The 26307-nt window shown below is 40.4% G+C and overlaps 1 pseudogene; it reads right to left on the minus strand.

Annotated features, from left to right (window-relative positions):
- Positions 1–14923: 14923 nt before the first annotated feature.
- On the minus strand, positions 14924–15444 carry LOC114081712 (M-phase phosphoprotein 6 pseudogene; annotated as a pseudogene).
- Between the last annotated feature and the right edge of the window lie 10863 nt (positions 15445–26307).

Raw genomic sequence — 26307 nt, forward strand, 5'->3', positions numbered from 1 at the left:
GGGGACCAAGCCTTTACCACATGGTCCTTGGGGACATTCCTGGTCCAAATGATAGCATTTACTATTTCCTTCTTTGTTGTTTATCTCACTATTATTTGAACCAAATTTGAAATTTGCATTTCAAAGGAGAAATAGTAATAAATATATTAGCTTTCTATTGCCATAACAAAATACGTGAGATGATCAACTTAAAAAGAGGAAAGGTTTATCTTCTTTTGGTTATAGCTGGAGAGGATCAAGGAGTTAAACCTTGCTCCTGTCCAGCTATACCTTAGCATACCTCTGCCTGCCTCCCTGACCCCCTACACTCTCTGGTCTCTGGTAGCTGTCATTCTACTCTCTACTTCTATGAAATCTTAAATAATAGTTTTCTTCTCTTTCACTAGAACCATTTCCTTCTCTCTTCTCCCTCAGCTGTCTTCCTGAGCCTCCTGTCTCCAGCATGGAAGGACTGCTGCACTAGCAAATACTATCTTGATTCTGAGGCAGCTCTCAGATGAGGATTGTATACTCCAGAGGTTTTGGCTGCCCTGTGGGGACACATGCTGTTGCTCCCTCAGGAATTTCCTCTTGATTGTGCTTGAAAGTCTTGTCTTTGCACGTCAGTGAAGGGGTTTTGTAGCTAACCGCATTTCTTGGTCCAGTCCAGGCTCACGTGAAACCATTTTTGTTATAACTTGTTGTTAAAGTCCTGCTGAGGTACAGAGTTCATTTTATTTCATCTATAAACTCATGAAGATTTTTTTTTTTTTTTTTTTTTGCAGTGGGGATTGAACTTGAGGGCACTCACCCACTGAGCCACATCCCCAGATCTATTTTGTATTTTATTTAGAGACAGGGTCTCACTGAGTTGCTTAGTGCCTCCTTTTGCTGAGGCTGCCTTTGAACTCGAGATCCTCCTGCCTCAGCCTCCTGAACCCTTGGGATTACAGGTGTGCACCGTTGCACCAGACATGATAATGTTTAAATCATAAAAAATACCTGTGGGATTTTTTGCGGTGCCTGGATGCGCCCCCCGCCCCCCCAACCTTTTGCTTGCCTGCCAATCCTCCCCCATCCTACCCTCTTTTTTCGCAAGAGTTACTTGGGTACTCTTTTTCCAATGCTCCCCACAGAGCTGCTGCACTTTCCTTCTGTGCTGCTGGACATCTATCATCTGACTCCATGGTAGCATGCTTTTCCACTTACTGAGATGATTTGTTCACGGCATTGTTTCCCCTACCCTGCCCAGAGAAGTCCAAGATGGGTCTCTCCTTTGTTCCTAGGTTTTGGCGCAGACAATGACCTGATATAAACATTGAGAGAACTTGCAAATGAACAGCCAACTGCAGAAAGCAGTTCTGAAGCTGTTTGGATATTGGCAAGACTCGCTGTCTGGCCAGGGTGAATTCATCATGGTGTGCTGGGACTTTCCCTATTTTAGCACTGAATATTCTGTGTTGTGGGAAATTGCACCCCCCCCCCCCCAGGCAGGCAAACTGGGACATGAAGTGTCCCCTGGCTCTTAGATTGTGTTTTCCGAAAGCTTAGCCTTGAGACTTGATGCAGGTGGGTTATTTTGGAGGTACTGGCAATGCCAAGTTGCACAGGTGAGGGGCATGGGGAGAAGGGAAGCAGCGCATTCATGAGGTCAGTGCTGGAACAAGTGGGGCTTGGTCCTGCCTGGAACATTCTGGGTAAAATGCCTCTCAGAACAGTCGACAGGAGGATTGACTGGGAGAAGTAATCAGGCATCAGCTCCTGGTCCCCATTATTGAGAGGCTTTCCTGGGGGCTGGAACCCCCCCCGCCATGTGCGTGCTTGGTGAGGCCCCTGGGGTCTGGAGCTGTGGAGGGGTCCCAGCATGCACTTGAGGTGAGTGCTCAGTGAGAGGCGAGTTGAAGTCCCTGGAGACCTAAAGTGAGTTGGGGTACTGAGATATCTACATGCGTAACCTTAGGATTGGTCTTGAGTCTGGATTTCATTTCTATCAACTTGCGCGCGTGCGTGTGTGTGTGTGTGCGTGTGTGTGTGTGTGATGTGATGTGATGTGATGTACCTGGAATTTCCTCTAAAAATTAATTTCATTATCAAAGTTAAAAAAAAAAAAAAAAAGATCAAGTAGTGCACAAAGACTTAAAAGAATTGTTCCCTACTCCATGTGCCCCCCAGTCCCATTCCATTCATGATGCTGTTGCTTCTGGGACTTAAAACTTACATTTCTAAATACTGTCCTGATTCTTTTTTTTTTTTTTTTGATACTGGGGATTGAAACCTTTTTATCAACATGGGCTCAGTTTTTCTTCGAACCTGCTGCTGGTTTATCTCACTTTCCAGCAGATGATGAGCCAGACTGGCTCCCCTTTCCCCCGACCACCCTTGGAGTTCCCCATCCTTTTTCTCTCTGGCCCTTAACTACTGAGCCACATCCCCAGGCCTCTTTTGTTTTTAATATTTTAATATTTTTTAAATATTTCATTTAGAGACAGGGTCTTGCTGAGTTGCTGAGGCTGGCTTTGACTTGTGATCCTCCTGCCTCAGCCTCCTTACAGGTGTGCACTGTCCTGATTCTTTGTCTCCTAATGCATCTATTTTGGTTTTTACTGATTTTTTTTTTTTTTTTTTAACCTTATGGGACATGGGCATTTAGCTTTTTTCCATGACTTCTACTCCACCCTGTCATCCAACTCCTGTGCTTTCCCTGGCTTCCCATTACAGTCAGCATTTCTGGTTGTAGAATATTTGAATATTTGAATATTAGTTCAGTGTTTGTGACTATGCCCATGTGAATATTGTTGAGTGCTAAAGTGAGGACTGCACTAAGACTACTTAGAGAAGGAGGGCCTCCTCTACCCCACCCTGATGAGTTCTCCCGTGGGCTCTTGGACTGGATCTAGGAACCAAGTGAATGCAGGCAGATGAATGACAACAAACGCATACAAATTTTATTCGTTTTTGGATGAGCATGGGCATCCTCTCAACAGGGAAGTCCAAAGAAAGGGCTAAAGCAAGATGCTTTAGTATCTTTTAGATGAAGAATGATACATCTTAGAGTAGTGACGGTATGAAAGGGGGGTGTCTCTAAAGTCAGTAAGCGGCGGAATGCAAATATACCAGGAGAATTTAATAAGCCGGGCTTGCTTGGAGATCCCTCTGGTGCCTGGCTCTCAGCTGATGACAGTTGTGTCCAGGAAAGAGCAATTTATTTCCTTGCCTAGAGGCACACAGAGGAAAAGGATAGAAATCTCTTGTAGTCCTAAATTTCTTCAGCTCAATAATCCTCAGTCCATCAGGGAGAAATATTTTGGCTTCCTTCAATTACAATTCCTTTCCTGTTATTTTTTTTTTCCAGAGTTGTTAATTGCATCAACATGGGCTCAGTTTTTCTTCGTACCTGCTGCTAGTTTATCTCACACCTTCCAGCAGAGGATGAGCCAGACTGGCTCTCCTTTTCCCTGACCTTCCTGGAGTTCCCCATCCTTCTCTCTGGGCCTGTAGCTCTCCTGTGACACCAAAGTCTTAGTTTCTAAGATTTCTTCCTCTTTCTTTGGTGGGGCGGGGAGGGGTGAAACCAAAAAAACCAATTTGCCTTTGGTTCGTGGATATGACAATCTCCTGTGACACTGTGTGTATGACTTAAAAAAAAATTGACACATAATAATTGTTTATGGGGGAAATAGTGTGCTCATTTGAATCATGTGTATGATGTGTCATGACCAAATTGGGGTAATTATCATTTTCATCTCCTTAAACGTTTCGTCATTCCCCTTGGTTGCTCAATTTCTCCTAAGGAGCATTTTTCTGCCTCCAGCCAGGGGACTCTCCAGCTTGGCTCTGGGAGTTTGGAAAGGAGGCTGGAAGGGCTCTCACCTAGGAGACCTCTGGTTACTCAGCCTTATTGCTCTTAATCCCCTGCTCCACCCCCAACCTCCCACTTTTCCTGGTCTTTCAGAGCCAGGAACCTCCCTGGTATATTTCCCCAGAGGCTAGAATATTCCTTCCCTGCAGAGGTTAGGGAGGGGTAGACCCTGAGCTCTAACTGTCCTTCATTTACCCTTCTAATCAAGACCCTTGCTTTACGGTAGGTGAAGTGTGCCATCCCCCACTCTCCCTTCAAGGAATGTCTTGTTGCCTCCCTTTCTGTTGGCAGAAAGCCTTCAGCTGTCATCCCTTTCATGGATGGCCTCAGATCAAGGTCATATCCTTCCCTGGTAGTCCACATCCAGTCACTGATGGAGGCAGGGATATAGTGGCCTGGCCACGTCCAGCCTACCTGGGGCAACTCTGATGGGCTGTCTTGGCTCCAGAGCTCACCTGCCTGGAAGGCCTGATGTCTAACTCTGCTTTGACCCTTCCTCTCCCTTCCTTTCACAAGTGTTGATCCCAGGGGTGCTCTCTAATGTACATCCTGTCCACCAAACTCCAACTCGGACTCCATTGCCCAGGGTGACAACAGCCCAGTTCTACTCGGCTCTGTCCCTTCCTATTCTCTGCACCCAAGGCAGTCCCACAGTGCAGACACTCACTCTTAGCAGGTAGGAAAAATGTCCTTTCTTGCCAGGAGACCTGGAAAGCGCATCTCTGTGTCCATGCAGTGAGACCTCTCTCCATGAGCTTTGGGCTGGGGCAACTTGAAGGATGATCATTCTCGGAGATGGAGGAAAAAGTAGACTGTTCCAGGAGAAATAGAATAGGCTTTGGAATTGATAGAATTTGAATGATCCCCAAAGAGCCACTTAGAAACTGATTTTTGGGTGAGCTACTTTGTCTTTCTGGATTTCATTATCAATTATAAAATGTAAAATGTAATGTCTGTCTCTTAGAGCTGTCATTGAGAGTTAGTCAATAATTTGTGAAATGGTCCTAAACAGAGCCTGGTGCATAGTGGTTCTTTTCACATCTGGATTTTTTTTTTTTTTCCCTCCCCTGTGATTCCAGATTTTTCCCCAGTGAAGTATAAGGAATAAGAGAATGGTGTCACATCTGGCTCAAAATAAGTGTCATTACTTAAAAAATGTTTATGGGCCAATCCATGGGCAGTGTATCAGAGCTCTATCTTTGTTTCTAATTTTTTTTTAAAAACTTAGTTTTAAAATTTTCTAAAAATTATACAAGCAGTGGAAAAACATACTTTCACTATGATATATTCAAGTCAATAGAGTTGAAGTTCCTCTTGACTATTTCCCCAGAATCACCGTGACCAGTGTGGTGTGTCTCCTTTAAGGCTCTTCTAAAATCATTTATGGAATTATGGACATAGAGAAATATAGTGTTTGCTTTGACAAATATGGTATCTCACATGGTTTTGAGGGGGATTTCCAGTGTTTTCTCCATCACTCCTTGTGCTCGGACAGTTTTCCACATGCCTACCTTCTTGTGGACAGGCATCAGTTCTTCTCTGGGGTATTTACTTGGTAATGCAATTGTTGGATCAAAGATATTCATGTTGGAGCTGGGGTTGTGACTCAGTGGTAAAGTGTTCACCTAGCATGTGTGAGGCACAGGGTTTGATTCTCAGCACTGCATATAAACAAATGAACAAAATAAAGGCCCATCAACGTCTAAGAATATTTTTTTAAAAAAATTCACATCTCAAATTTCAATGTATTTTTTTGCATTATATATTCATATATATCATAACATATTGCAATGTATCTGCAGTATGTGTATATTTGCAATATTTATGCAATAAATACGCAAAACAGCTTCCCAAGAAGTTTGCAGCCTCACTAAGTGCCGAGTCTTGCTGCATCCTGACTAATATTTGATATTATAAAATTATTCAAATTCTCCTAATCAGGAGGAGTCTCAATTTCTCATTGTTATCTAATTTACATTTTGTGGATGACTACTGAACTTGAATGTATTCTGTTTATTGTTCATTTGTTTTTTACTATTATAAATTGCTCAATTTTCATTTTCTATTGGGTTGTTTGTTTTTATCTGTAGTTGTGCTTATAGTCTGGATATTAATCTTTTGTCAAACTTTTTTTTATGGCATGAAAAATTTAAATTCAGATATTGCCAAGTTTATTAGTATTTTTACTTTCCAGATTTTATAGCTAGTCTAAAAATCTTTTTTACTTTTTAAAAAGATTTATTTTTTAATTGTAGTGGACACAATATCTTTATTTTATTTTTATGTGGTGCTGAGGATCAAACCTAGGACCTCACATGTGCTAGGTGAGTGCTCTACCACTGAGCCACAACCCCAGCCTCTTTTAAATTATGGCTTTTGACTTAAACTTTTGGACTTATGCTTACAAACATTCTAGATTTTCTCCAAAATTTTTCTTTTTTTTAACTTTGAATATTTAATTCATCTGAAATTTATTGTTGAGTGATAAGAAATTTAACTACTGTTTCCCAATTTACTTGAAAGATATTCAAATTATCAAAACTGTTAACAATTATTTAATCATCAAAATTATTTATTGCATACTTTATCTTTTCTCTAATGAAAAACAATTTAAAAAATCAAATTCATGCTAAATTCCTACATTGTATACATTATACTTATGATTTTTCTTTTTGTATCAATTTGTATCATTTTGTTTCTGCTCTAATGCTACATAGTTTTGCTTTTAGTAGTAGAAATAATCTATACTTGGACATTTTCTTATCCAGATAAATTTTAGAATCACTGTATCCAATTCCATGAAAATCTTTTGGGGATTTTTATTTGAAGTTTCTTTAAATTTGTAAATTAATTTATGGGAATATATGTTAGACTGCTTTTTTTTGTAGTAAATCTACTAAATTCTTATAGGTTTCTTTAGGTAGATGATTATATATTTTTTGTGTATATAGCAGGGTTTTTGTTGTAAATGGGATACATCTTTTTTCACTCATTTGGTTACTATTGGTTTTTAGTAGGACTGTGGATTTTATATATTGATTCTTATTTCCTGTTACTTTGCCTTAATGCTTTGTCAGTTGATTACTTTGACTTTTTCATGCTATGTGATTTGGTTCCTTGTAACACTTTTTTTTCTTGTTGGCTGCCACTGCTACAGTTTTAAAAGCAAAATTGGGGTGACAAGCACCCTCTCATTACATTAAGTTTATATTGGCTTTGAATTTTGAAGTTTTCTTTGGTTCTAGCTTGAGGGTCCCCCCCCCCCCTTTAAGAAATGAGTATTAACTCTTTAATTTTTTTTTTAGATGGACAGAATGCCTTTGTTTTATTTTTATGTGGTGCTAAGGATCAAACCTGGTGCCTCACACATGATAGGCAAGTGCTCTGCCACTGAGCTGCTGACAGCCCCAGGCCCTACAAATGAATACTGGTGTTTTTTTTTTTTTTTCCCCCTTGGTTATTGAACTCAGGGGCCCCCAACCACTGAGCCACATCACCAACCCTATTTTGTATTTTATTTAGAGTCAGGGTCTCAATGAGTTGCTTAGTGCTTTGCTAAGTTCCTGAGGCGGGCTTTGAACTCGGTGATTCTTGGGCCTCAGCCTCCTGAGCTGCTGGGATATAGGCATGTGCCCTTATATCCAGCTGGGTATTGACTTTTATCACCGAGTTTTCCATCATATATTGAAATGTTTCTATGACTTTTCTTCTTGGATTTGTTAAAGTAATTCTGTATGTGATAATTTTTTTTTTTTTGGTAACTGGGGATTAAACCCAGAATTTTGCAAATGTGAGGCAAACACTTTGCTGCTGAGCTACCTCCCAGCCCTAACAATAAGTTTTTTTTTTTTTGGGGGGGGGGTCTAGGGGATTGAACTCGTGGTTGCTGACCACTGAGTAACATCCTCGGCTCTATTTTGTATTTTATTTAGAGACAGGGTCTCACTGAGTTCCTTAGGGCCTCACTAAATTGCTGAGGTTGGAATAACAGGTTTTTATATGTGATCTAACATTGGATTCCTGGAATGAGTCATATTTTCCCCATTATTTAAATATTATGCTTTGTAAATACTCTTCATATATGCTCGTATATGAAATGGGCTTATAATTTTTCCCCTGTGTAGTCTTTTTCTGGTTTCAGTATCAGTCTTATAATAACCTCATGATATTAATGAAAAAGCTCCTCACTTTCTCTCTGAGCTGGACTTGTTTATGTAACATGGAAATTGTAATCTTGAAGGTTTGGCAGAAGCTACATGTAAAATCATGGGAACCTAATGACTATTTCAGGGAGGGCACCTTTGATTATTTATATATATATATATATTATATATATAATATATAAATATATATATATATATATAATATATATATATAATTTTGTTTAGGTTTAAAACTGTCTTCACATTTTTATCTGGATAGATTCTTCAGTGAGGAAGAATGTTATTTTGTTTTCTGATTTTTAAGTTATGTTACAGTATGTTCTGCATGTTTTTTTCTTGAGTTTTTGAGGTCTTTGTGGCATGATGTGTAGTTCTGTCAATGTTGCATGTGTGTCTGAGAACAAACTGGCTGCCAAATTATCTCTATTTACCTTTAGGGCAAGTATGATGGTTGCATTATTTAAAAGTGCAATATTGCTAGTTATGCGTTTTTTTTTTTTTCTATTTGTGGATTTGAGGGAGACATATAAAAGGCTTTTGTTGAATTGATGACACTTTCTTCATTTGCATTCCTCCTCATGTCTTGCAAGTTGCATGCTGACCTTCTGTTCTCATGGTGGTTACTTTTACATTGAAAACAATCATCAATTTTTTGGGATTCAGCCTAGGTAGTCCAGAATTACCTTTAGAACCTGGCTCCTGACCCTATGCACTCTGAATGAGTGCAAGAAGAATGGTTGAATCCCACAAGCCTTCTGTGGCTCCTGTTCCAGCTACACTCTGAGCCAGTCATAGTGGGTTGGAAGGTGTAAGCTGGTTCTTGCCCTCATAAGACTCAATCTAAGGGAGAGACTACTAGGTAAAAATCATAACACCATGTGAAAGGCGATAATAGAGGTACTTACAGTGTGAAGGGACAGTATGGAGGGTGAGTATGTTGTGGTCTGTCACTTGATGGTCCCCAGTGACTCATGCCTTTCAGTCTTGTATAGTTTCTTCTCCTTGAGCCTGGGCTGAACCTGTCACTCATTTCTTAAAATAGAATGCAGCAGAAATGACATCATGACTTTTTTTCATCTCTCTGCTGTTTTGTGCTGTCTTCTGAGAGCCCTACTTGCCTTATTAATTGCTCCCCAACTGTGTCCATTGTTCTGTGTATTCCCCCCACCCCCAGGATCTCTAACTTGTTCTTTTCTCACTTCTCCTTTCATAGTTTCTCTGTTGGTGCCATTGACTTTGTTCCTTGGGTGTCAGTTCTGTCTGTTGAGCTTGGTACCTCTGTTTCCTGATGTTTGTTTTCCTGCAGCTGTTAGAACATTATGGCACCTGTGTTTACCTGGATAGTGTGGATTTCCGGTTCACCCAACTGTGAATGCTGTTTAGGCCACACTGCCTCTCGAGGACAGAGGTGTGACGCTGATGGGATGCTAGTGCCCCCTTACCTGATGGTGAGATCCCACACTGCTTCTGGGTTTCCCCGCTGCCGCAGGTACTGTGTGTCCCTTGCATCCAAGTATCCACTTCTCTGTTTCTTCTTTCTAGTGATTTCTAAGAACTTTATGTGTATTTCTTCTTTGCTATTGCATCTATTGTATGCCTTCCTAGTTTGTGATCTGAATTTGGTTATGGTCACTTTTGCTTGTTAGATACTTAATGTTTTGACTTTTAGTGAAGTCTGTGAATATTTTGTGTAATATTTAAAAATGTCTTCATTCTGGGATTATAAAATATTTTCCTGTAGTTTTTTTTTATTTTAATTTTAATTTTTGGTACCAGGAATTGAATTCAGGGGCATTTAACCATTGAGCCACATCCCTAGCCCTTTTTATTTTTTGTGATAGGGCCTCACTAAGTTGCTGAAGCTGGCTTTGAACTTGCAATCTTCCTGCCTCAGCCTCATGAGTTGATGGATTACAGGTGTGTACCACCATACCTGGCTTATTTCCTATATTTTATTTAAAAACTTTTAAAAAATTTATTTTTCAAATGATACACAAAAACATAAAAAGTATACATGTTAATGGGACACCATGTAATGTTTTGATGCATGTATTGGTTGTATTCTATATTCTAGTCCTTTATGTTTAAATCTTTTATTCACTAAAATTTATTAGGATACCAGGGATTGAACTCGGGGGGCACTTGACCACTGAGCCACATTCCCAGCCCTATTTTGTATTTTATTTAGGGACAGGGTCTCACTGAGTTACTTAGCACCTCAATTTTGCTGAGGCTGGCTTTGAGCTTGTGATCTTCTGGCCTTATCCTGGATTACAGGCATGCACCACTTCCCCCGGCTGAAACTTACTTTTATGTACATGTAATATAAGTTTCTATATTCTTTAGGTATGATAAACTTCTCCAGTGTTAGGATTTTTTCTATATAAGCACTTGAGGTTCTAGAATGCTACCTTTGTCAAGTAGAATAGTAAGACTGTGCTGGCCTTGAAAACTGAATGGGGGGACGTTTTATGGAAACAGATAAAGGGAAATATGCTTGGAATCAAGTGATGTGATATAAATCTCTTATGCCTCTCCTCTGCTTAAAATCCTTCATTGATATTCCCATGCCCTCTTGATGACCCAGGGTTTCCTAGCTGGGTTTTAAGGTCCTTTCTTTTCTGGTCCCTTTTTCTTTGCTGCCTCATGTATCTGTGCCCTGCCTTGTCTTGTGTTTCCCACTGTGTTTTTTTTTTTTTTTTTTCATTCAGCCAAACCTCCAGCACCTAGAACCATACAGAGCACATAGTAAATATTGTTGCAGAAACAATTGTAATTTCTGGAAACACCCCCCCACACACACTCTTTCATCTGAGCTCTTTGGTACCTTCTCCTTTCACGCTCTTTGCTCAGATGTACCCATGTGTCCTTTAGGATTGAACTTAGATGTCACTTAACTCTGGGACATCTTCTCGAGCCTGGGTTAGATACCACTCTGTGGTACTTATGTTGTAATAGGTTACTTACTTGTGTAGCAGGAAGCTGAGAGGGACTGTCTGTCTGGAACTACACAGAGGGTCCACCGTGGCTTAAGGTACTGCCACATCTCATTAAGTCTCCTTATATGAGGAGAGCTGTCAATAGTTGGGCCTGATAACCACCACAGTGCTTACAGAGCAATGACTAGCTTGGAAATGCTGCCACTAAGCACTGTTTTAAGTTTTTTTTTAAAAAAAAAGAAAGGATTGGGCTGTGGCTCAGTGGTTGGTTGGCTTTATTTGTGATTTATGAACCAGGCATATCCCATCTACAAGGGTAGAAGTGGTTCATGTTTAGAATGATTGTCTGTGCTGTGGCTTTTCTCCTACTTTCACAGGGTTGCTGTCCTCCCTCCCTCAGTCAAGTGAAGATGCAATCCCTTAGAATAAAATTCTAAGATCTTCCTGAGATGCTATAGAATAAGGGCATTGTAACAAAGAACCATCATGGAGAGGTGCTGGAAAAAAATAAAACCATTGAATCTTTGCTCACTACATGGTCCACACTATTCAATAAGCTGGTTATAGTTCTCACACTTGCTTTTAATCTTACTTTGAATTATAAACTCCTGGAGGGCAAGACTTTGTAGTCTGAGCATCTAGTATATAGTAGGTATTCAATAAGCATTTGTTGAAGGAATAGATAAACAGATGAACATATGAATGAACACAACAATATACTAAAGGAATTAATTACACATAAAGAATTGTTTTAGATAATGATCTACTGAATCATATGTGTGTGTGTATATGTGTTATATATACATACACATACATACACACACATATACATACTGTTGAGAAATTGATATGTGCTCATCTAGGAGAGAGAAGCCATGCAGCAGTGTGACCAGGGAAAATTTACTATAAAGAATAATTAGGGGCTGTGGGTATAGCTCAGTGGTCAAGTGCATGTTTAGGATTTCTGAGGCCCTGGGTTTAATCACCAGCGACAATAACAAACTACAAATTACTAACTATTGCAGAGGATTATGTAACGAAGAATTGGCGAATAAGGAGATCTCTAAGTAATATAGAAATGGCAGTATAAGGAATGGCCATGGCCCCTATGGCTGAAATCATGCCCTCTCCCCACTTCCAGAGCTGAGCTTCCAGCATTGCTGGAGAGCATGTGGCCGTGGCCCTGTCAATGGTAAGAGGCTGCCTTGGGGCCTCATTGGTGGAATTTGCTGGAAATATGTTGCTGGGAAGGTGTCTCACTGCAGACACCTACAAAACCACCTAGGCTGGCTGCTGATGCTGCAGCTTGTTATGCTATAGGAACTGCGTGCTGGGGGCCTGTTTGTGCTGCAGGAGGTGGTTCTGGGAATGCTGCTCCTACTGCAGAATTAAGCAGAAGCTAGATGCTGGAGCCTTCCAGATGAGCATACCAGAACCGGGACACTGTTCACTTGAGTTTGAAAAGTCTAATTGGCTTTATTTGTAATTCATGGACTGGGAAGCATCCCATCTGCAAACTCTCAAGGCTCTGCTGAACTGAACAGAGTGAGAGGGCTTTATAGGCAGAAAAGGCTGAAGAAAGTAGAGGCAAGGAAGAAGCAGTTTGGTTCTTTCAAAGTTCCTTTCCTGATAAGGATGTCTCCTCTGTTTCAATCTTATCATGCTGGTTCAGGTTGACTGGGTCCCATTTGATTGACTGCTGTGAATCTCTTTTGTTTTAAAGAAAAATAGGACTGCTTTTAAGTTCTGTGTAATTATGTGGCCACTTAACACAAGCCAACTCCATTTCAGTTTGATCTAGTCTTTGGGGCCTATCATAGAAGTTTTATCCTAAACACTGACTTTCCATACATTTGATTTAACAAAATCCTTTTCTCCTGAAATCTTTCCAGCACCATCTACTGATAAAATCTAACATCCCACAGGGGAAGCAAAATTATTCAGTAAGCCAACCATTACATGATGGAATCCCCTGAAATAAAAATATTCAAAGGGCCCAGATTTATTTTCACAAAGCAGGCAGTGAAGAGTGAATTGGAATCTAAGAGGCAATAAATTGATTAAAAACTTAAAAAAAACCCCAAAAAATATACATTTGTATACATAATATGTGTATATATATTCTACAGATATATTTTAAGTTTCAGGCTACCAGCCATCTTTTCTTAAGAGATACTTACCATCTTCCTGTGAAAAGAAAACCAAGATAGTTCACTGAGCTCTTCTGAAGCATTTCCATATATCTGTCTCACTTGATCCTCAAAACAGCCCTGTGGCTGGGTGTGGTGGTAAATGACTGTAATCCCAGCAGCTAGGGAAGTTGAGGAAGGAGGATCGCGCATATTCAAATTCAGGCTCAGCAACAGCGAGGCACTAAGCAACTTAGATCCTGTCTCTAAGTAAAATACAAAATAGGGCTGGGATATGTCTCAGAGGTTGAGTGCCCCTGAGTTCAATCCCTGGTACTCAAACAAAACAAAAAAAACAAACCACCACCACCGACAAAAAACGGCCCTGTGCATCTGGGTATGGTGGTGCATACCTGTAATCCTAGCAACTTGGGAGGCTGAGGCAGGAGGATTGCAATTTTGAGGCCAGCTTCAGCAATTTAACAAGGCTCTCAGCAACTTAATGAAACTGTCTCAAAAAGAATTGGGGATGTGACTGAGCAATTAATTAAGCACCCCTTGATTCAATTCCCAGTACCAAAACAAAACCAAAACCAAAAAACAAACAAAACCCAGGAATGTGCATTCGGGCAACATGTATACAAAACCCCCAGCCCTGTGCAAGAGGTAGGAAGACGGTGATTCATTTTCCATTCTTCTGCCCATCCATCCAGTAAATACTGATTGAGCTCCATGGATGTGCCAATCCCTATGCTCTATGTGGGGATTATAGAAGAAAAGGGCCCTTCAGGAATGTGAAGGTCTAAGGGGAAACTAGGCAGGTAAATATGACACATTAAGTGGTGAGATATATTCTAGAAACTTATAGAACAAAGAGGGTTTTTTTTTCCAACTCTAAAGGAACATTTGTATTTTGGGGCTGATATCTCAGATATTTCATGGGTGTTCTTACACCCCCTTCCAGTAAACTTTCATTGGCATTCAGGGAGTCTGACTTAAGCAAAGTTGAGTTTTGAGGAAATTTGACTTTAAAGTCTGTAGGTTAGCTTAAAAAAAAAAGTGGGAGACCTGGCCTCCTGAACCTCAGATACCCTGTGAACTGGGCATTGTGATCCCCATTTCATAGTTAGAAAACCTGAGGCTCCGGAGAGGATGCATTTGCTTGTGACACACAGGTAGGATTAAGTGACAAGGCCTGGATTTGCGGGGCTTTGAAGACGTTCTATGATGCCACAGTGTGTCTAGCATTGCAAAGCTTTTTGGCTTTTTATTCCCTTTTATTTTTTTTATTTTTTATTTTTTATGTGGAAACAGATATTTATTACAGAACATTTAAAAAAATTAAATGCCTTAAACAAAAAACAATACCATAAAGTGATAGACCTGGTAGCATGCAAATACTTCAGGTTGGAGAGGCATGTTTGCTCTTGATGAATGTACATATACTAAATTCCTATGACATTTGACTCCAAAATGAATGTATGAATCGGCTGGACATGATTATATGACTAATAATTTAAAGTAAAATATAATCTTAAAGGCAATTTAAACACTGGCATTAATCTATAGGAGTCCATTCAAGGTCAGCCACTGGAGAGCTATATAAAAAGAACTGAGGTAAAATCTTTAGGAAGCAATGCTGTGCCTATGAACATCTGTAAGATTCAGGCTCAACTTCCGCTTCTGATGAACCTGATTCGGAAAAGGATGTATAACATCCATTACACATCTGTTTCAAACACAGTCTATTTCTAAAATTACACATCTCTTTACAAATAAATATCAAGTATTAATAGCTGAAAGATGCCACTGGGATGGGCTCCAAAGTCTGCTGTTCTCATGGCCACCCCGAGACATATTTTAAGGCATCATTTTTAATCTTGGGGCTTTAAGAACATCTTCTTTGCTTTAACTGGTTTTATGTCTCCATTTTCATCTTCTTCGTAATTGGCACGGTCTCTTTTCTTGGCAAACTTTTTTCCAATTGTCCCCACCACGGTCTCATATCTTCTAGCCATTTCCTCATCTGACACATCAAGCTCTACTATCTCATCTTCATCTTCATCTTCTGCTTTGTTCTTAGCATTCATCTGAAGCATCAATTTCTCAACTTCAGGATTAAATCCTCTGAATGACATTCTTCCATACAGAAGATCTTCACATAACAAGAAGCTCTGCTCCTCTATTATGACACTCTCTTTCTCTTTAAGCTCTGGCAAATCCAAGTACCAGTGCTCCTCACTGATGATCTTCTTTTCTTCTTCCTCTAGTTGTTTCTTGGTTTCCGAGTCCAGTCCCCTTTGCATGAACTTCATGCGCAGCAGGTTCTTGGACAACTTGGTCTTGCGCTCGGCCGCCATGCTGGCTCCAGCCGCCAGCCTTTTATTCCCTTTTAAAAGAGGGAAACTTTAAACTTAATTTACACGAATAAGTGACTTAGGTTTTCCTGTTGGTTGTATTTATTTTAGAACCGTGGATTGAACCCAGGAGTGCTTAATCGTTGAGTCATATCCCCAGCCCTTTTCATTTTTTGAAAGTTACTTAAGGCCTGCTGAGTTGCTGAGGTTGGCCTTGAACTTGCAATCCTTCTGCCTCAGTCTCTCTTTGAGCCATTGGGATTCCAGGCATGCACCATCATGTTACTTTATTGGTTTTTCCGATGTTCCTTTTCCTTTTAAACCACTTACCCAGGGGTCTGATTGACATACAAAATACTTGTATGTACTTAAATATATACAACATCCAGTGTATACCATGTTTAAAAATTGCCTGTGCTGGGGCTGAGGTCATAGCTCAGTGGTAGAGCACTTGCCTCATGCATGTGTGAGGCCCTTGGTTTGATTCTCAGCACCACATAACAATGAAAATACATAAAATAAAGGCATTGTGTCCATCCTCAAACAAAAATATTTTTTAAAAAAATTGTCTGTACTTGTCTTCTCATCCGTCCACACCAAAGAGGTGAGGAGGAGTTTTTATTCAGCTTTGCATCGAGGTGACCAAAAGATCTGACAAGAGCAATTTAGAGGAGGAAAAGTTTATTTTGGCTCATGATTTTTTAAAATATTTTTAAATTATAGTTGGACACAATACCTTTGTTTTATTTTATTTTTATATGGTGCTGAGGGTCAAACCCAGGGCTTTGCAAGTGCTAGGCGAGCGCTCTACCGCTGAGCCACAACCCCAGCCCCTTGGCTCAGGCTTTGAGGTTTAGTCCATGGTTGCCTGACTTCTGAGGTGAGGCAGAATGGCACAGCAGAGGAAGGTAGCTCAGGACCTGATAACCAGGAAGCAGAGAGAGACCAGGACCACTTGCTCTCCAGGGACCAAATATAAACCTTGAAGTCATGCTCCCAGTAACCCACATCCTCCAGACATACCCTGCCTGTCTACAGTTATCACTCAGCTAATCTATTCAAGCAAATTAATGAATAGATATGGTTACCTCTCTCATAATCTAATCATCTCACCCCTGGAAGTTCTTGCATTGTATCACGTATGAGCTTTTGGGGGACCCGTCACATCCAAACTATAATAAGAATTATCCCGTTTTCTGGATTTGACTCAGTCTAACTGTGGTGCTTCTTTGTTGGGCTGGAAAATCTAATGGGATGGCTGCTGAATACCCTTTGGCCTTGATATCTAGAGTTCTCCCTACAGCAGAATCTACAAAGGTCTGAACTTACCTTGAAATAGAATGTGTGTAGAAATGTGTGAATCATGGCGATATCTCCAATGAATGTAAACGGGAATGGGGCATTAGTTAGTCTTTGCTGGATTATGAGAACAAGGGAAAAATGGGAGAAGAGAATGAACATGGGCTCATCCACTGAAATGAAGAAAGTGATCTTGTGGAACCAGGCTTTAGCCTTGGTGTCAAGTGATACAGCGTGCATTCCTTTTTGAAGACATTTTGGTAAGGAGAGAAAGGGACCTCCCTCGTGCCTACTCTTGGCTGAATATGAAGTATGCAGAATGGAATTTCATCTCATCAGCCCTGCTTTCTAAGCTTTCGCACCATCAGCAATGTTGGCTTCTTCTGGGGCCTCATTTTAATCTTCACGGATTTCTGAAATCCTGAAATTTTGCCCAGACGGAGACAAGCAGCTCCACCCTCTCAAATGTTAGTTTATTTCTTATTTTGGGTTGACTATTTCCAAACACACACTGCTTTCTATACCGCCTCTCCTCGTACAAGAGCTTATAATCCTCCTCTAGAGGGTTTTACATGAAAATGTCAAGAGTTTAGGAAAAAAAATATTTTGAGTGGTGAGATGAGAATGGGTGATATCCAAGTCCTTTGGAGAATTTGTTAAAATGTAGCTGTTCTGAAACAGTGTGGAAAAGTGGCTAAAGGGTGGGGGACTGTTGTCAAGCAGACCAGAGTTTGAATTTTCTGTCTTGTTAATTGCTTTTTATGAATCTTTACTAAGTTACTGATCCTCCTTGAGACTCAGTCTTATTGTCCAAAAAATTGGATGTACCTGGGAATGTCATGGGAATCATTCTGACATGAGGCAGGAGTTATTTTACACGTTAAGTGGCTTTGAGCATCTCTTTTGAGCATCTCTTAATCTTTCCATGGATTCCTCATGGAAAGCATCCTTGGCTAGCTTCTGTTTGCCCTCTATGTCTACTGTCCCTCCTTTCTGCTCTGCTCTGGGAGGCTGATCTCTAGGGACTTCATGTATTCAGGCTTCTGTGGGGCTCAGCCAATGGGAAGCATCAGAGGGATTTGCAGGGTGAAGAGGAGGGAATTCCGTTTTTCTTCTCTTCCCCCACCCCCCAGCCTGCTCTCTAGATTCTGATAACTACTCTTCCTTTTCCTTTTTCATAAGGGCAATTTTTTCCTCCTCTGGCAAAGTAGCTAAACCAGGCAACTTTACATTTCTTAGTTTTCCCTTAAGCCTACCTGTGTCTATAAATGGCAGCTTTAATGAACTCACCTAAGGACCTTATTTGGGGTGCTTTTAATTTTCCCTGATAAAAGGCTGTCTCCTTGTGGTCCATTCAGGACCCCCAGAAATACTGTCTCATTTCAGACACCTGTCCTGATTTCTACTATTGCTGAGTGAGCCCACCTGGGTTCTTGCTGCTATCAGGTACAGCAGTTTGATTGCCTGGGCCTCACTTCTCGTTTGCTCCTAACCGTCTGGGATGAATTGTCGTCCAGTCCTCTGGTTTCTGCTGATCTAGGGCCTGGTGTGATCCTAGCCCTTCCTGGGGGCAGCCCTCTCCAGCAGGCTGTGAGCCTGGGAGGAGGAACACAACAACTGCTGTTCAGGGCAAGGCCAACAGTAAACATCCCACCTGCCATAGTCATCGACCTTGCAGGTCAGTGCATCTCCGTGACAGTTAGTGATCCTGTCTAGTTACTCAGTGCACAGAGTTCTGTCTCTACCACTCTCCCCCCCACCCTCATCTTCCTCCTGCTGCTTCACTCCCCTCTCTCTCTTATACAGCTGTTTCTCTGATGCATGCCTGCAGGGCCAGGGTGACTGTATGACGAATGACATTTCCAATTCTGGACACATGCTTTGCGTGGAACCATCCCACTACCTACCAGGAATTCTTTTCATGTTTCCACGGAGTCCATGGATAGAACTGTGATCCAACATAGCTGGTTTCCTTTGTACGCATTCATTTTATTATATGCATTTAAAGCATAGTTCTGAGAAGGCATCTGAAGATTTCACACACAGCCGAAGGGGCTCAGGGAATTAAAAAAGATGAAAAATCTCGAACCTGGCAGGCTGCATCTCTCCCTGATGAGCAACACATCTCTCTGGGGTTTGTGACATGGGCATATTAATAGCCAACTCTGTAGGGGGATTTGCTGAGGTGATAAATGAAAGCACTTTATTTCCCCATGCTTAACATAACCAGTGCTGTGATCTTACCCTAGTGTCATATCCAAACCATAAATACTTCAGGCTTGCCATTTGATATCAAATCGGTTATCTCCTTGAATATCAGAAATGGGAAAACAATCCTTCCCCTTTGTAATTTTTCCAACCTTTTTGGGTACCATGCTTCTATATTCCTATCTCTAGTGAGATAGTTAGGTTATCTGTCCTCTTCCTTTCCAGATTCCCTGTGTATAATACAATTCTAGCCTCCATCTCTCAAGTGTGTATCTTCTAGAAACCAAATAGACACCTGCCTTTGGTAAAGGGTGTCCAGTTAATCTTGCTGTCACCCATTGATGCCTGTTTTGTGCCATGTACAGTACTTGGGAGATGATCCCCTTGAAGCGGGTTTCATTATTGCACTATTTCATGCATTTGAATTAAGTTGCCATAGATTGCACTAAATTTCTGGTTTGTTCCTTGAAGCCAGAATGATATTCTAAAAAGTTGATGAAATACCATCATAAGAAAATCAGGGTAGGAGAGAGGTTGATTACTTAATAAAAGAAGAAGATGCAGGAGAAGGGGAGAAATCTACTTCAACCTGAGTTGGACAAGACATCAAAAAAGCACATTTTGAACTTGGAGGCAGTTCATTTTTGTCTGGTTAGAATTTTTATGTTGTTTTTATAGTGATCCTTTTTGTTTTATTTCTTAGAAGTTAAAGGGTGGATTGAATGATGTATTGTAAATCAAAGAAAAAGGAAACTGAGTGTTGTTTGGACAGTTGATACTTCAGCTGACTTTTGTTGTTTTAAACTTTGTTTGAAGCACGTTTTTACAATTGAATAAGATACCTGCAGGGGTTGATGGAAAATATTTTCAAAGTATTTTATTCTCGGAGTGAAGCCTCTTTATTGGTAGAGGGATAGCATTAATGTTCTTTAGTGCAAGTCTTGGTTTGGACCCAGGACCTCAACACTGGCCTCAGGAGAATCCATAAAGTTCAAATCTCCAATAATGTTTATGCTGTATTGGGTTTAATAAAATTTTTTTTTGGTACCAGGATTTGAATCTAGGGATGTTTAACTACTGAGTCACATCTCCAGCCCTTTTAGTTTTGAAACAGGGCTTCACTAAGTTGCTTAGGTCCTCAATAAGTTGCTGACATTGGCTTTGAATTTGTGATCCTTCTGTTTTGTCCTCCCAAGCTGCTGGGATTACATAGTGTTCCACTATGCCTGGCCGGGTGTCATAAACTTCTAACAACTGGGCAGCATCCAGAGATAAGGAAATACCTGTTGGGTCTTTGGAAATCTCCCCAGGAATCCTGTGCAGCACTGTACTTTACCAGAGTATTTCCATCCTGTGATAACATTTTTTTGGTGCCTTACTTTGAACTCCAAAATATAGTGGCACAGGTGACCTTGGAATTAACAAACTTGGTGGGGGGGGTGTCAAGTGCTTTTTCTGCTTCTTATTAGCTCTGTGATCCTAGCAGGTATATGTAACCACCTTGTGCCTTGCTGTGCTCATGTGCTCCATGAGAATCATGATGCATACCTCGAAGGCTTGCTTTATAGATTAGAGTCGGTGAAAGTTGAGCTCTTCATAGAGTACCCAGCACAGAGTCAAAGCTAAGTACGTGGTGGATGTTGTCATGATTATCTTTCATTCTCTATGGTTTTTGGATGTTTAAATGTATTTCTAGGAGGAACAAACATGTAAGGACCAGAATCTAGGTACACAGTTGGCACAGAATGAATAATTATTGAATTACATTGGAGGAGTCCCTTCCAGTCTTGGGTGATCTTCAGAATCTCACTTCATATCAGCTTTTCAGTCTATGAGCTGCGTATTATGGACCAGAGGAGTCACTTCTGGGAATGGGGCGTTATGTGCATGCCCGTGTGTGTGGATGGAGGTCTGTTTGCAGGCCCCTGGGTGAGAAGAGGTACCGTAGCATTGGATGGATGGGGTTGTGTTTCAGGAGTGTGGCTCAGCCTGGATGGTCCTCTCATTCTGGGACTCTGAACATCATCTTTAGAGCTTCTAAAGAAGATGTGGGTCCTGGAGGCCCTTCTGTCTCTGGTTAGGAAAGGGACTTTATGAAGGAAGTAGACTCTTGCACTGAGTGTCTCTTAAGAAATGATAATTCGAAGCGAAAAAGAATGAAATGCTCAGTGTTGGTGAGAATGTGGAGAAATAGGTGCTTTTGTGTCCTGCATATAGAAGTATACATCATGACAGCTTTTTCCAGAGCTTGGTTATGTACATTTCTTTTGGCCCATTGATTCTACCTTTAGGAATTTATCCTACTCAAGTGTTTAACAAGTATCGAAAGACACACACACACACTCGCACACACACACACCACATACATGTGCATACCACACACATGATTACAATAATGGAAGAGTGATAACAGCTTAAATCTCTTTACAAGTGAAGATCAATCAACAAAGTATGAATTTTTTAATGTAACTGAATACTGTGAAACCATTTAGGGGTTATTGTACATCTGTATTTATTGGGTAAAGAGGTTAATGATTTGGTCTTAGCCATTACAAGTATTCAGCCTTGTACCCAGAAAAGTGAAAATATGCAACTCTTTTGTTTAAAAAAAACAAAACAAAACAAAACTCGGTTGTATTTCAATTTTTTTTTTTTTTTTTTGGAGAGAGAGAGAATATTTTAATATTTATTTTTTAGTTATGGGCGGACACAGCATCATTGTTTGTATGTGGTGCTGAGGATCGAACCCGGGCCGCACCCATGCCAGGAGAGCGCGTTACTGCTTGAGCCACATCCCCAGCCCCTGTATTTCAAATTTGAGCCCCCATCTCGATTAACTCGGTCACTGATTACCGCCCCCGCCCCCCAACCAAATATGGGCATATTCTCTCTCTAATTTCAGATTTAAAGGTGGTAAATTCCCAACTGGTTCCCAGTCCCTTTCTCCCCAGAATAGCACCTGCATTTTGGATGCTTATGTATAGTTGTGGCCTTAGCATAAGACATTTGGTCAGTGGCAATTTTTTCTTGGTTTTTAGTTTTGCAGCCCATAGATGAAAACAAAGTTAGTTATCTCTTCCTGAAGTGTGATGGAGGCACTGGCAGACACACAGTGTAACAGACATTCTGGCTCTAAGGAGAGGGAGCAGAAGGTAGAAAGGAGTCTCCAGTCTTAAGCCATTTTGAAATCCAGCAGAGCAAATTCCACTAGGTTTCCAAGCTTGGGAATCCTCATGGTGGAACCTTTGTGCCCAGTCCTGGTATGCATTCCCATTGATGTCTCAAGCTGAAATAGGAGGCTGGTCCTTGGGCCTCGCCTCAAGGTGCTGCCCTGGGGTCTTGGTCCCCAGGTCCACCCCACTCTGGCCTGGGCAATCACCTGGAGGGGTCGTGAAAGCAATTTCTGATTCAGGAGGTCTGAAGCATACATTGCTAGGAGAGTTCCCAGATGCTGTGGGTCTAGGGATCACAACTTTGAATCTTTTCTTTTTTTTCCCCTTAGTCTAGCTATTGATAGTTTTATCCTTTCAAAAAGTCAACTTCATTTCATTGATTTCCCCCCTATAGTTTTAATAAAAATCTATTTCATTTATTCCTGCTGTGACCTTTATTATTTCCTCCCTTCTTATTTATTGGGATAGTGGAGATTGAACCCAGGAGTGCTTTACCACTGAGCTACTTTTTTTTTTCACTTTTTGGGGATTGAACTTTGGGGGCACTCGACCACTGAGCCACACCCCAAATTTTATTTAGAGGCAGGGTCTCACTGAGTTGCTTAGCTCCTTTGTCGTTACTGAGTCTGGCTTTGAACTTGATTGTCCTGCCTTAGCCTCCTGAGTTTCGGTTATTTCCTCCCTTCTAATTTGGGCTTGGTTTTCCTTTCTTTTCTTACTTTTTTTTTTTTTAACTGATGTATTACAATTATACATGACAGATTCATTATGCCATATTTGGTACAGGTACCTGGCATCATTTGAGTCTTGGTCCCCTTTCCCTTCTCTTACCCTCTCCTCCTTCCTCCCCTGGCCCACTTTTTCTTTTCTACTAATCTCCTATTATTTTTTAGTTTCCTAAGGTATAACGTTGGATTGAGATCATTCTTTTTGATATAAGCATTTATTGCTGTAAACTTTCTTCTTAGAGCCACTTTGTCTGCATCCCATAGATTTTGGTTTATTGTGTCTCCATTATTTATCATTTGTCTCAAGGTATTTTAAAAATTTCTCTTTCAGTTGCTCTTTTGCCTATTGGTTGTTCAGGAGCACATTGTTTCATTTCCGTGCATTTGTGAGTTCTCCAAAGTTCCTCCTGTTCTTTCTTTTTTCTTTTTTTTTGGTTATTTATTTCTAGTTTCATACCATTGTGGTCAGAAAAGATATACGATATGATTTCAATCTTCTTAAATTTGTTAGGATTTGTTTTGTCGCCTGAGAAGGTTCTGTGTACACTAGAGAAGAATATGTATTCTGCTATTCTTGGATGGAATGTTCTTGTATATGTCTGTTAGGTGCATTTGATCCAAGGTGTAGTTTAAGTCCTTGTTGACTTTTGTCTAGATGATCCAACCATTGAAAAGTCAAGTATTTTTGAGTCTCTGGTTTCTGTGTTGCTTCTTCCTTAAAGCAGAGTCAAAAAAAAAAAAAAAAGAGTCTTATTCTCCTAGTCTAGTTTCAAAGTGGCCAAGGAGGGCAGGAAGAGAGTGATAGGAATAAAAGGACACCTCAATTGTTATCTAATCATTATTTCAGGAAATATCCTGATGGTCAAGGAATCAGTGTGTAAATATATAAAACTACATATGCATGTATGTTATGTATACATTGTCACAGGAAAAAGTCTACAGGGCTATATACTAAAATATTAACAGGTTATTGCCATTTGAGACTAAGTTGTCTTCTTATTCCTAATTTTTTTTTTTTTTTGGTGCTGGGGGTTCAAACCCAGGGCTGCACACATACTAGGCAAAAGCTCTACCAATAGTGAGCTATATCCTCAGCCCTATTTGTATTTCTTTAAGAATAAGAATATTCTCTTATATATAACTACGGCAGTTATCAAAAGCAGAAAATTATCATGAATAAAATACTGTTAACTAGTCTATAGTACTCAAATTCCACTAATTATCCTGAGAATGTCCTGTTGTAGTAAAAGGAAAAAATAAAACCAGGATCATAAGTTCGTTTGTCATTTCTCTTTTGTCTCCTTTGACCTTGAACAGCCCCTTAGTCTTTTTCCTTTACAGTTTTATTGCTTTGCTTCCCGTTCTTTAATAATTAATGGACTCATCTTCTCTCTCCAGTAAACGGGGCATATCTTTCCATACTTGGAATTTGTGTTGATTTTTCTGTCAATGGGAATGTTATACCATTCCAATGTATCAATGTATGCATCAACATGATAAATATTAAATAAGATTTAGCATCTTTAAGCCAATTAAACAAGACAAGTGTTATTTTATTTATATAAGATTGAAATAAAACTGAAGAACATACTGTTGTGTTGTTGTTGTTTTTGTTTGGTACTAAGGATTTTACACAGGGGTGCTTTACCATTGAGCCACATCCCCAGCTCTTTTTTACCTTTCATTTTGAGATAGCAAGGCCTTCAGCAACTTAGTGAGACCCTAAGTTGCTGAGGCTGGCCTTGAACTTGGGATCCTTCTGTCTTGGCCTCCTGAGCTGCTGAGAAGAATGTAATGTTTAAGAACATATAGGTGATAAATGTATGAGGAAAAGTACAGACATGGTTAACCTGAAATTCTGGATGGTAAACACTAATTTGGGAAGTTGGGAGTGGGAGGGGAGCAGAAAAGAGGACTGAATTAAGGTGGGACACAGGAGAATTGCCCAACCTGCTCTGAAACTGCTGGGCCCAAGGGGTCCTCTTGTCTCAGCCTCCTGCGTAGCTGAGACAGAAGGTGCATGCCATTGTGTCTAGCTCTTGTGCACCTAAAATCCTAGTTTGCCGCAGTCCGGCTGCAGCAAAATAACCGGGGGGTGATAAGCAACTTGTGTACATTGATACAGCAGGAGTGGGAGCCGTTTATTGTAGGACCGGAGGGGTATTTATACATTCCACACAGCTTATCTTAATTAGCATAAACTAGATACAGCAGTCAACCAATAAGAAATCTCCACACTTAATGGCTCCCTGGTGCCACCTCACAAACCACTCCCCCTGGCAAAATGCCAGGTGCCATCCTGACTTGTTTACAGACTCTAACACTAGTTAAAAACAAGGGCTGATTTTATTACTAACTTTTGAAGTAGCCAGACTGTAGGGAGTTGAGGAGTGAATGAATATGGAGACGGTGATCCTGAACCATCTTTTCAAAAGATAATCAGCCTCTGAGAGTTCTAGGTCAAAGGAAAACTGTTTTATAATGCAGGGGCAATGTGTTCAGGATGGAAAGAAGCCATTGGGAATACAGCCAAAGACACTAAAAGGTCAAGAGGGTACTTAAGCAATGGTCTGTGGTGTGCTGCTGGAGAATCCAGATTGGAAAGTGGCAGACCCAGGCACAGGCTGTGAGGACACTGTCCCTGGTGCTGTGGAGAGCCCCGAGAAAAAGCAATGCCAATCCGAAGCACAGAAATTCTTCCAAAATAGTTCACTTTACCATTTTCCTTATACAATCAGCAGTGTTGGTCTTTTTAAAAAAAAAAAAAAATTCGTATTCTAGGTCATGAATTGACTTCTCGATACTCAACTCTATATTTGATGCCTTTGCCTTTATCATTTAAGTCTTTAATTGAACCAGAATTGATTTTTTTTAATAGAGTGAAGTGATGATTCAATTTTACTTTTTTCCCATTTGAATTTATTTCAGGCAGCATTAATTAAAATATTCCATCCTTTCTTTACTAACCTGCATGGGTTTATTACTAGTCTTTTCTGTTGCACTGGTCTGTGGTACAAGCTGTTTCATAAAGGATAAAGGTCATACATATTTTATATTACACTGACTTGAGTTTAATGCCAAACACACACACACACACACACACACACACACACACAGTTTGTCACTAATTTGTACAAGGGTGAACTGTAGATGTAGAGGAAAGTTTAATTTGATTAGATGCTTTTAATATATCTATTGATGGCCATATGGCTTTTCTTTTGTATTTTAATATGGTAAGTGACATTTTCTTCTCTTATATTAAGACAATTGTGCATCCTGGAATATAGCCAGCTTAATCATTGTGAATTGTCTTTCTTGCATGTTTTGATTTGAATTAAGACTTAGAGTAGGGAACTTTCCAGAATGCTCGGGTGAGAGGCTGAGCAGCAGCAGCAGTTCCCCGGGCTACGCACAGTTCCATGCTCCTTCCCACTCTCCCACATCAGCCCCAGCCCGCTCACTGGCTGTAGAAA

Source organism: Marmota flaviventris, chromosome 1 (assembly GCF_047511675.1).
Source record: "Marmota flaviventris isolate mMarFla1 chromosome 1, mMarFla1.hap1, whole genome shotgun sequence".
In the NCBI taxonomy this organism is placed as follows: domain Eukaryota; kingdom Metazoa; phylum Chordata; class Mammalia; order Rodentia; family Sciuridae; genus Marmota; species Marmota flaviventris.